Here is a 12,971-nt window from a genome sequence, read left to right as displayed (position 1 = left end):
AAGAAGCAGGATACAAAATAAATATCCAGAAATCAGTTGAGTTTTTATACACCAATAATGAACTATAAGAAAGGGAAACTAATGAAAATGATCTCATATATAACTGCATAAAAAATTAAAATGCCCAAGAATAAATTTAACCAAGTAGGTAAAAGATCTGTACTCAGAAAAGTATAAGACACTGAAGGAAAAAACTGAAGAAGATACAAATAAATGGAAGCATATACCTTGTTCATGGATAGGAATAATTAATATCCTTAAAATTTCCATACTATCCAAAGCAATCTATAGATTCAATGCAATTCCTATCAAAATACCAGTGGCATTTTTTACAGAACTAGGAAAAATAATCTTAAAATTTATATGGAACCACAGTAGACCACAAATAGCCACAGCAATCTTGAGAAAAAATAACAAAGATGGAGGTATCACACTACCTGATAACAAACTGTACTATAAGGCTATAGTAATCAAAACAGCATGGTACTGTCATAAATACAGCCATATAGATCAATGAAACAGAAAAGAGACTCCAGGAATTAACCTACACAGTAGGGGATGTGTAGGGAGGCAGCCAATCAATGATTCTCTCTCATCGTTGATGTTTCCATTTCTCTCTCTCCCTCTGCCTTCCTCTCTGAAATCAATAACAATATATTCTTAAAAAAATAAAAGCTTTTGCACAGCAAAGAAAACCACCAACATTTTTGGCTTTTTTTTTTTTAGAAAGGGAGGAAGAGGGTGGGGGAGAAAGAGAAACATCAATGTGAGAGTGAAACATGGATCAATGCCTCCTGCACACCTTCTAGCAGGGATTGAGCCCCAAAACTCCGGCATGTGCCCTGACCAAGAATCGAACCAGTAACCTTTTGGTGCACAGGATGACGCCCAACCAACGGAGCCAAACCAGCCAGGGCTGCAGGGTTTCGAATAGAGAAATAAAGTGGTAATATGACTTACGGGTTTTTTGATTTGTTTTTCATTTTAGAGAGAAGAGAGAGAGAGAGAGAGAGAGAGAGAGAGAGAGAGAGAGAGAGAAAGAAACATTGATCGGTTGCCTTCTGCATGTGCCCTGACTGGGTACTGAACCCGGGTATGTGCCTGACCAGGAATCAAACCCACCACCTTCTGGTACATGGGATGATGCTCCAAATGAACCACACCGCCACACCAGCCAGGGCTTGTCTTATGTTTTAAATATGAATCACTCTGGCTACTGTGTTGAGAAAAGACTGTAGGTGGAAAAACTAGAAACAGGAAATAGGGATACCAGTTATGTGCTATTGCAATAATCTAGGTGACAGTTGATATTAGTTTGGAACAGGATAGTGAAAAATGGTTGGATTTGGAGTATATATTCTAATATATATTCCACAAAGCGGAGTGGAACACCCCGAGCTGCTGCCCTCAGGCGGGAAGCTGGTGGGGGTGGAGTATGGATGAAGGGGCCTCAGAGCTGGATTTGCAGTAGATATTCTAATACTCATTTTAAGTATTAGAAGCATTCCTAAAAAGTTGTGTATATAACTGATTCATATTTGAAATCTATCAGAATAATTTATTATTTTGGAGAAATATACAATAAATCTATAAGAAATAAACTTTTAAAATAATCTATTCATTATTCCCTAATTTCAGTTTTTGGTGCCATTGTTTAAATATGTTAGAGTTTTCTAAAAGCACAATACACCAGATTTTACATAAAACATAAGATCCATTTATTTATTTTCTTTTTCCTATCTTTATTGGGGTATGATGGACAAATAAAAATTATATTTAGTTTGTATAACATAATTTTATATATGTACCGAGGCCTGAGGCACGAAGCTTCGTGCATGGGTGGGGGTACCTCAGTCTGGTCTGCGCCCTCTGGGGATGTCCGACTGCCAGTTTAGAGGTTAGAAAGAAACTTTATGAGAGAAAAAAAAAAACGAAACAAAATAGAGGCCACTCCAAGCAAGGGTGGGTTCTGAGGAGCTAGGATTAACTTTCTGCATGAAGATTCGCCAGGCCAGGGAAGAGGGAAGGAAGGAGTGAGTGTGTGTGTGTGTGTGTGTGTGTGTGTGTGTGAGAGAGAGAGAGAGAGAGAGAGAGAGAGAGAGAGAGAAAGACCCCCAAACACTCCAGACTCTTGTGTTCTAAAGCACAAAACTTTGCTTTCCCCACTTTTATCGCATGTCCAAACATTTACCATTGTGTACTTCAAGCAATATATAGTAGGGAAGGAGAATGCAGGCTTAAAGCAAAGGGTGGGGTTGTCAGAAGTGAGTATCTCCTCTCGTCCCCCCGCTAAAGCTCCTCGGGGGCCTGTCTCTTTGCAAATCCACATTTATCTCTTGGCATGAGGGAGGTTAGGGAGTGCAGCACTATCCTGGGAGGGGAAGGTCACGGGGACTGCATCCATGGCGCTCGCCCCAAGTTTCATTTCCTCACACTCCCAGGTCACTTTCCACCCCACCACTGATCCAGTTAATGGGGTCGGATGTCTGCAGCTGGATGCTTCCAGGCGGAGAGAATGCTGGGGGCTGGGTGGTCCAGCTCTGAGGCCCCTGCATCCATACCCCACCCCCACCAGCTTCCCGCCTGCAGGCAGCAGCTCAGAGTGTTCCACTCTGCTTTGTGCCAGACTCAATCCGACTGGGTATGGGGAGAGCTCTCCTGCTCTCTGGCCAGGCTTGCTGTCCTGGGCTGCTGGGGCAACCCAGGATGCCAAGCCTTCCCTCCTGCTCTCCGGAGGAATAAAATATGTCAATTTGCATATTCCCTCCTTATTGGCTGTGGGCACCGCCATCTTTATTGCAGAGTGATAGTTAATTTGCATATTACTCTTTTATTGGATAGGATAGTATATATGTATATATTGTGAAGTGATTACCATAATGAAGTTAATTAACATATTTGTCACCTCACATAGTTTACTGTTTGTTTGTTGTTATAGGTTGTTTTGTTTTTGTGTTGAGAACACTTAAAATCTACTCTCTTAGCAAATTTCCAGTATAAAATATAGTATGGTTAACTATAGTCAACATACTGTACATTAGATCTCCAGAAATTACTCAACTTAACTGGAAGTTTATACCCTCCACCAACATCTCCCCATGTCCCCCATCCCTCAGTCCCCAACCTCTGGCAAACACTCTTCTACTCTCTGGTTAATTATATTCTACATATAACTAAGATCATAAAGTATGTTTTTCTTTGGCTTATTTCACTTAGCAGTATCTTCCAGGTTCATCCATGTTGTCAGAAATGGCAGTATTTTTTCTTTTTGTGGCTGAATAATATTCCATTGTATATATGCACAACATTTTCTTTATTCATTCTTCTGTTGGCAGACATTTAAGTTATTTCCATATCTTGGCTATTGTGAATAATGCCTCAGTGAACATGGGAATGCAGATAGCTCTTTGAGATAGTGATTTTATTTCCTTTGGATATTTTCCCAGAAGGGAGATTGCTGGACCATATGGTATTTATATTTTTAATTTTTTGAGGACTTTCTTTGTTTTCATACTGGCTGTACCAATGTAATATACTTTTAATTTTGTCAATACCTCTTAAAGATAAGGGATACTTTTTTGAATGGAATTAAAGAAGTCTATTCTCAATGGCACAGTATCAATTCAAGTATATTCATGTTTTATGTCAGATGACACAGAGAGAGTATGGCTGGCTGCTTGGGCTATACCTTGCAAGATATCTCTACTGGGTTTCCCTGCTATCTGAAAGTAGAGTGTTCCTATGTAACCTTTTATAAGCCCAAATGACATAAAGGGAAGAAGCAATTAGCTTTAACTAATTTGTGAGCACAGGTACTCACAGACACAGTTGAAATCTATGGTGACTGAGTGTAGATCCCAAGAAGGAGCTTCACCGCCTGCCATGCTAGCTGTTCAAGGTTTGCGCTGCCTCTATAAAAGCTTGCTGCATTGATCAGACAGTCAAACCTCAGAGGGAAGGTAGGAGCGGGTGGGGGTAAGGGGGGGGAGATCAACCAAAGGACTTATATGCAAGCATATAGGCCTAACCAATGGACATGGACCACAGGGGGGTGAGCACGTGAGTGGGGGAATGGGGGGGAATGTGGGGATAAGGACACATATGTAATAACTTAATCAATAATTTTTTTTTAAAAAAAGCTTGCTGCAAAATAAACACTGAAAGCTAGTTTTCCTTTTTTTCAAAAAAGCGAAAAACCTCTTTGGATTTCTTTAGGATAGCAAAATCCAGATATTAATGTGGATCTTTCATAAAAGCTGAAGTGGCAAAAGGCAAACTTTTGAAAAGCAGGGGATACCTATATAGGGCATGTGTGTGTGTGTGTGTGTGGGGGGGGTATGGTGTGTCACAATGCATACAAGTCTACTTATCAGGGATTCGATAGGCAATGTTTACAATGAAAATTTTGCTAGATAAAAGTCTCCTTTGGTATAAAGAAATTATCAAAAATAATTCAACTGAATTATCTTAATGGGCTATGTAATCTGATTGTAATAATCAGATGCATCCATTGCTTCTATAGAGATGGAGCTGTCAAGAAGAATGAGATCCTCCAATCCTTTCAATGGCATGGCACTGGAGAAATGGACATATTGCTGTACTCTGAATCCCTTACTTTATATAAGGTATCAAAACTTTTTCCATTTCAATTTTTTCTCGTGAAAGACATGTTTAAACGTCTTTGATTATAGTATATTGTTATCTTTAAAATTGACACCTTCTTTTAAAGGGGTTGCTTCTGAATTAAGGAGCCCCTAGTCCAGTGGTCGGCAAACTGCGGCTCGTGAGCCACATGCGGCTCTTTGGCCCCTTGAGTGTGGCTCTTCCACAAAATACCACGTGCAGGTGCGCACGTACAGTGCGACTGAAACTTCGTGGCCCATGTGCAGAAGTCGGTATTTTGTGGAAGAGCCACACTCAAGGGGCCAAAGAGCCGCATGTGGTTCGCGAGCCGCAGTTTGCCGACCACTGCCCTAGTCCAATTGTCAACATGCTCAGAATCCATCTTTTACATGGGCTATTTTCCTGAGAATATTTTCCCAAGTGATTGATTTTATCCATTAGATTTTCTTTTAAAATTTCCCATTTAGACAGTAATATTTCTGATTTCACCTAAAATTTGTGGGGTGTACTGTATTTGGAACTTACAGTTCTGTTTACTGAGTACAGTTCACATGGCGACATATGTATTTTTAAAATTTATATAATGCATTTCAAACCACTCAAGGATTAAGGCTTTTATATTCTTTTTTAAAAATATTTTGTTGATTTTTTTTACAGAGAGAAAGGAAAAGGGATAGAGAGTTAGAAACATGGATGAGCTGCCTCCTGCACACCCCCCACCAGGGATGTGCCCACAACCAAGGTACATGCCCCTGACCGGGATCGAACCCGGGACCCTTCAGTCCACAGGCCGACGCTCCATCCACTGAGCCAAACCGGTCAGGGCAAGACTTTCACATTCTTAATTTTAGCTAAGTACATCCTAAATGTCTGCCAGGTCTTACCCACGCTAAGGTATATTAAACAAACCTGTTGCTCTGGGATTAGTCACATCTCACTGACTTCACTCACTGATTAACAGGGCCGAGTAAAGGTCAGTTGTTTCCAAACAGGGCAATGAAGTATTTTCATGCATTTAACTGATTTCTCAAATTGTAATATGAAACCTGCCAAGAAAGAATTATAAGTGGGAACCAAAACAGATTTCTTTAGTTTCAACCCACGACATTAAATCTTGTCATACCTCAATTTAGTTATTCCCTTAATGCTGAAAGGATAACCAAAAATATTAGAAGTCTTGAAGTTAAAAATACAACTACTTTATAGCCCTCTAAAATAAAGAACACAAAACAAAATGGCCATTTGGGAACATCAATAGAAGTTCTTTCCCATATTCCTTTATTGATATTCCTATGATTACAACTTACATAAAGTGCTTATATTTTGAGAGACAATTTTAGATTTCCAAGTGCTCTAAGTTTTACCTTTTCTATACTATAACTACTAGTTATATTTTATAATACTTAAAAAATTATTTTGCTGCAGATTTTAAGAAATTGGTTAGTTTTTAAAACTATAGATTGTACCAATAATATGTTCCTAAAGGTGTAGAATGGCTTAAACTTGTTTTGAAGTTCAGAAACTGAACATTGCTTAAGTACTGTGGCTGACCCATTATGTTTTAATGTGCAAGCCTTTTAATGATGAATTTCTGAAGCACTCTGTGGGAGTTACCATGGACACTAAGAGGCACTCCAATGCCAAATCAGATGGATAGAAAAACAGTTCTTTTAATATATGTTTTAGGTATCTGCAGACTTCCAGAACTGGCTATGTGACAAATAAATCGGACTTCGCCTTCATTTATCAGAGTTTTTCTGACAGCATTTCAGCTACACATTTATGTTTCATTCTCTTCTGCACTCTGCCTCAGTCCATATTTTATCTTCATGAAAGACCTTACAATGAGGACACATAATTGCCTAAATGTTAGTTAGCCCTGAAAATAAGGCCTGTATTCAGGATTGGACTGGCAGATAAGGAGAGATTTGCTCAGTGTGTCTCCTATGCAGGGAAGCCCTACCTATTAAATCTTGGGGGGAAAGACTTATTTCTGCCTACACCCTTTTGTTTGGTAAGTGTAACCTTGCATGCATTCTTGTTGTATTTTTGTGGTTGTTGCTATGCATACTCTAAAATAATGAATTTAAAATCTATTGATGTTCTGCGGGGCGGGGGAGAGGGGTGAGCGGAACTTCTTTGATAGGGATTCATTATGGCATCCAGTTGTTAGACTTATCAAGCCTATTCAGTTATGAAGAGATTTGATATACTGAGGGAATATCATTATTCTATTATTGCTATAAAATGTATTTTACTTTATTTACTTTAATTAAATGTTACGGAATGAGTTTGGGGCAAACTAGGATTTTCTCTCTACTTATTACACAATAATTACTCATTTTCATTTTCGTCAACTATTTCTCAAATATTTAAGTACATTTATAATCATGCATTACAATTTTGCTTCTGTAATAGTGTTCTAAATCTGCTCTAAGATGTTGAACTAACAAAGGTCCTGTCAAAAATGTATGTCTTTCCACAGTCTAGTCATGTAATTATTTTTACCTTTGGAAAAACTAAAATTTTATTACTATTAGGCCTATACAATTGAAATTCATTCCATTTCTATGAATGCTCTATGTCTCTTTGAGAGATCAAGCCACTAAATATACATAATTCAGCAGTGTTATATAACATTATTCTTTGTCTTACCATATCAATTACCTTTATTTAGGCTACATGTTCAGAATTTCGCCTATATTGGCAAGACTACTGTTTGTTTTTATCTCTATAGCAAACGCCCAACAGATACATTAGGAAAATAGGCAGACAGCTGGTAAACAGACTCATTCCCTGCCTCAGGGCTGAAAAAGCAATTCATCAAGTCCATCTTTCCCTAGATCTTTTCACATCACCACTATTTCCAAATCTTCTCCTTTTGCCCTCTAAGGATTTGAGCACATCTAATATATAAAAGAAGCTGAAACCAAACTTGTACTTTATCAGTTTTTATGTTAGTTGTCTGGGTTTTCTTTTACTCAATTCTGTAGCATGCTTCTTTGCTTTTTATTGGTTCTTCTTTTTATTTTTTAGCATACAACTCTAATTTCAAAGACTATTGTTATGAAGGTTGTAAACAAGATATTAAAATTTTTTTTTTTAAATCCTCACCCACAAACATGCTTAGAGAGCGGGGTGGGGGGGAGAGAGAGAGAGAGAGAGAGAGAGAGAGAGAGAGAGAGAGAGAGAGAACACCCATCAATGTGAGAGAGAAACATTGATCAGTTGCCTTCTATACGTGCTCCATCTGGGAACTGAACCTGAAACCCAGGTATGTGCCCTGACAGGGAATCGAACCAGCAACCTTTCGGTGCACAGAAATACGCTCAACCAACTGAGCCACTTCACCCTGGCTGTAAACAATATATATTCTAAACACAGATACATATCAGCATTAATTTCAATGCAATAGTAGAATTTTTCAAATAACATTTTTATTAATCTTTTTGGTTTGGATGAAATCAGAATCACAGTTAGAGAAATACAAATAATGTTGAAATTATTACCATGTGCTGAGGCAAGTGGCAATCTCATGGAAGGACAAAAGCCAGGGTCAGTGGTGACCAGCCACAACTGTAAATTACATTAGAGTAGGAAGATACTCCAGAGCCAAGAGCAACAAGGCATCATGATAATAATGACAGACACTATTTGTGGACACTCACTATGTTTCAGGCATTATACTTATTATATACTAGAGACCTGGTGCATGAAATTTGTGCATTGGAGGGGGGGGGACACTCAGCCTGGCTTGTGCCCTCTTGGAGTCTGGGACCCCTCACTCCTTACTGCGGGAGAAGCTCCCGCCACCGCTGCTGCGCTCCCCAGCTATGAGCCTGGCTTCTGGCTGAGTGGCACTTCCCCTGTGGGAGCTTACTGACCGCCAGGGGGCAGCTCCTGTCTTGAGTGTCTGCCCACTGGTAGTCAGTGCATATCATAGTGACTGGTCATTCTGGTCATTCCACTGTAATGGTCGCTTAGGCTTTTATTTATAGATTTATACCTTTTAGTACTAACAACAGTGGCATAGATATATGCCAGAGTCCCCATTTTATGGTATAATTATTCAATCAACACATATTAACTGTAATAATGGCATGCCAGGCTCTAGGGATATCATGGTAAACAGGATTCTTGTTCTCATGGAGGTTCTGAGTGATGAGCCACTTACTGAGTCTTAGAAAGGTTGTATAAGTAGCTCAAGACCAGTCTGCATGGCTCCACACCTACATAGTTACCTTCTACTTTATATTAAAGGTGGCTGTGAGGTAGTAATCAGAAAACAGGTGGTAGTCATAGTCATAGGAAACTTTGTGCCAGAGATCAAAGTCAGTTGGACACTAGGTAAGTAAGTAGGGTTCCCGAACATTGCTGCTGAAAGTCAGAGCAAGAGACTGTTCTGTTTATTAAGGAAATTATTAGAAAATAAAGTAATCATAGGGCGGGGGGGGGGGAATGGACACATATGTAATACCCTTTGTAATACTTTAAGCAATAAAATAAAATAAAAAAGAAAATAAAGTAATCAAGTGGGATGAATGCATTTTATCATATACCATATCATTATTAGAGTTCAGTGGCTCACAAAAGAGATATAAAACAATACAAACAAATGGATAACAAATCTGAACATTCTCAGTGTTCTTTGCAGGCCCTTTTTCTCCTCTGGTAGCTTAATTATTCATTTTCACAGGGGTTTGTCATAGATTCTCTTCTCACTTAATATATAGGTGGCCTTCTGTATTGGTGGATTTCACATCCGTGTATTCAACCAACTGTGGATCAAAAATATTCAGGGGGAAAAAAATCCCATAAAGTTCCAAAAAGCAAAACTTGAATTTGCCACCTGCGAAGCACTATGCTGAATCCATGCTAATGAAGTGATGTGTAGGCATACTTTGCTTTAGCCTATATATAGATACAGGCTATATACAAATACTGTTATCCTATCTAATAAAGAGGTAATATGCTAATTGATGCTCATGCCATTGCAAAGATGACGGTGTCCACAGCCAATAAGGAGGGAATATGCTAATTGACCGCCCCACCCTCAAAGAGGTCGGTGCCCACAGCCACAAATGGTGGCACCCAGTCCCCACAGCCCCACCAGGGCACCTGCCTCTGGAGTCCCCCAATACCCTCAGCTTCCCAGCCACCCAGGGCTGGCCGGAGGTGCAGGCAAGCCTTGGATGGCAGTTGCCCAGCTGCCCAGGGCCGCCCGAGGCGCAGGTAACCAAGGTCAGCTGAGGCTTGTGCTGCCAGCAGTGGCAGCAGCAGAGGTGTGATGGGGCGTCACCTTCCCCTGATCGCTGGGTTGCCTCCCGCCCCTGAGGGCTCCTAGACTGTGAGAAGGGGCAGGCTGGGCTGAAGGAACCCCCCTCCAGTGCATGAATTTTCATGCACCGGGCCTTTAGTTTTATATAAGGGACTTGAGCATCTGTGGGGCCCTGAAAGCAATGTCTCAGAGATATTGAGAGATGACTCTACTCTCCTTGGGTAATTTTATTAATTCACATAGTTTTTATCTCTCTGGCTCAGCTCCCTCTCCTGCTTCACATACCCAGCTGCTTTCTGTATATGCACATCTGGATACCTTATAGGATGCTCAAATTCTCCATGTTCAAACTCATCATGTCCTTCTTCTCTGAATAAAGCCTACTGCCACCATTTGCCTCTCTCAATGAGTGGTGCTACCATCTATCCAGCTGCTCAATCTACAAATCTGAGAATCATCCTTGACTCCTGACTTTCCTTAACACTTAAATCTAATCTATCACCAAATTGTATCAATGTTAACTTGTAATTATTTCTCAAATAATTTACTTGTCTTCATCTCCAATAGCCTCTCACTAATCTAAGCAATATTGTCTTTCTTCTGAAGTATTGATAAAAAGCCTTTTGTCACTGGCCTCCAGGCCTCTAGTCTTGCCTCCTCTCCAACACTTTCTCTGCACTGAAAAATGTTTTTTTTTGGTTGGGTTGGGTTTTTTTGTATACTGAAAATTTTATATCTTTTTTTCTGAAAACCCTTCAATGATTTCACAATGCCTTTGGGATAAAATCCAAACTCTTTATTATAATCTATCTAGCCCAGAGAGATTTGGACTCTAATACCATCTCAGTCTCATTTTGTGTCTCTTTGCACCTTTGCTCTAGCCATTCTGAACCACCTTCATTTCCTTGAATGAAAATGCTATCTCTTGCATCCTACCCTTTTCACAAGTTTTTCCTTCTCTTTGCCTTGCTGACTTCTGCTGATTGTTGAGCTCTCAGGTGTAGATATTATCTCCTCCAGAGAGCTTTCTCTGACTCCCAAGTCCAGTTAGGTTCCCCTTTCTATGTTCCCTTAATCCAGGGGTGGGCAAACTTTTTGACTCGAGGGCCACAATGGGTTCTTAGACTGGACCGGAGGGCCGGAACAAAAGCATGGATGGAGTGTTTGTGTGAACTAATATAAATTCAAAGTAAACATCATTACATAAAAGGGTATGGTCTTTTTTTTTTTTTTTTTTTTTTTTTTTTTAGTTTTAGTCATTTCAAAAGGGCTGGATCCAGCCCGCAGGCCATAGTTTGCCCACGGCTGCCTTAACCCCTTATATTTCCTCCATTATATCAGTTACCTCTCTATAATTGTACTTTTACCCTTTCCCCTTACAACACTATAAATTCCATGAAGGCAAGAACATGGCTGCCTGTTGACCAGTGTGTCTCTACAACCTAGCAATGTTCAGCATATAGTAATTTACAAACAAATGCTTAAAAAAGGAAAGGTTAAAGAGATCAGGATTTTCGAATTTGGAGGACTTTGCATAATCTTAATGGTTTGAAACTTATTGTATAAATTAATCAAATGTGCTAGCTAGAAGGGACTCAAGAAATTACTTTGTTCAACCTCCCACTCAATGTAAGAATCCCCACTACATTATCCTTTAAAGAGAGCCTTCTATCCTCTCTAGGGGTGGAGAATTCACTATTTTGCAAGATAGTTACTCTTATTGATGGCTATGTCTTGTTATTTAAAAAAAATCTTCCTCATTGGAACATTTTCCTGCTGTAACTTTCATCCATAGTTTTTCTGCCTTCTTGAGCAACACAAAATTAATCTTTTCCTTTTGTCATTTAAGAATCCTTCCAAATAGTTTAAGGCCATTATTATGTACTTTTTAAATCATTAGTTCTCAAGCTTTAATGTGTAACAGAATTGCCTAGGGAGCGTGTTAAAAATGTAGATTTCCTGGTCCCATACCCAAAGATTGATTCAATAGGTCAGGAATGGAACTCAGGAATCTAAATTGTAATAAGAAACCCAGATAGCCCATGGACTGAGTGCCAAGAAACAATGCCTAGAAAAAAATATTTTTAAATTGTCCCAATTAACGGTGTCCAAAAGACTTGATCTTCAAAGTCACTGGATATTTGTGTTTATTCTCTTCAAGTGTAGCCCCTGTGCTGGATTCAAATATTCAAATGTATTTGGACTAATAAAAAGTAGAGTGAAGATATTATCTTCTTTAACATGCTTTATGTACTTCTATTGAAATTGTACATAGTTGTTGACAACAAATTTTAGTAGATGTGTCACATTATTGAGTGTGGTTTTGTTAACTAAAACCTGTTAGGGCAGGGATGAATTACAGGGAATGGATGAGCCAAATGTCACAGATAAGAAAGAAAAAGACGGAATGGGATGAGATGATAGTAGATGATGCCATATCCTGAAGAGGGGTAGCAGTATATAGTATTTCCACCAAAGGTGGCACACAGACTTCTCAATAATTCCAGTTCCCCTCTTCCATAGCCCATGAAATCTCTCACTGCCAGCCATTTGCGAGAGCTGCTGCTCATTGTCACCTACTGATCCTTTCTCTGAAGTCAGCAAATTAACAATCTGCTTTGCCCCTGATTAGAAAGATGGTAGATCTGCTTAATCCACCATAAGAATCAGCATTCTGTAATCAGCCCTGCCACACCAGAAGGAGCTGGAACCTTGGCCCACTTCTTTGGAAACATTCTTGATGTCTAACAGACTACTGAGGGTACCTTGGCATATTTGTGGAAGATGAGCTAAAACTCTAAAAATAGCTGTGAGCACAATTCTCCCACATGCATACAATTTGAATAGGTTTGGCAAGATGCTTTTAAGCTATAAAAGTGTCATAGAATGTTATGAATTGGCTTTACATGCTTCAATGCACCCGGTGTACAGATTAGCACTTTCTGTTATGATACCCAGGCTCTGCGCCCTCTGCTCTAAACAGCAGGAAAACTTTATGAGCCATAAAACCTTTCTTGGTTTTGGCCTTAGGGCAGTAAGCAGTGAAATTTAGTTGCTCACAAGGCTGGAC

The sequence above is a fragment of the Myotis nattereri genome (assembly GCF_964212035.1).
Source record: "Myotis nattereri genome assembly, chromosome: X".
NCBI classification, from domain to species: domain Eukaryota; kingdom Metazoa; phylum Chordata; class Mammalia; order Chiroptera; family Vespertilionidae; genus Myotis; species Myotis nattereri.
This window is presented reverse-complemented; position numbering follows the sequence as displayed.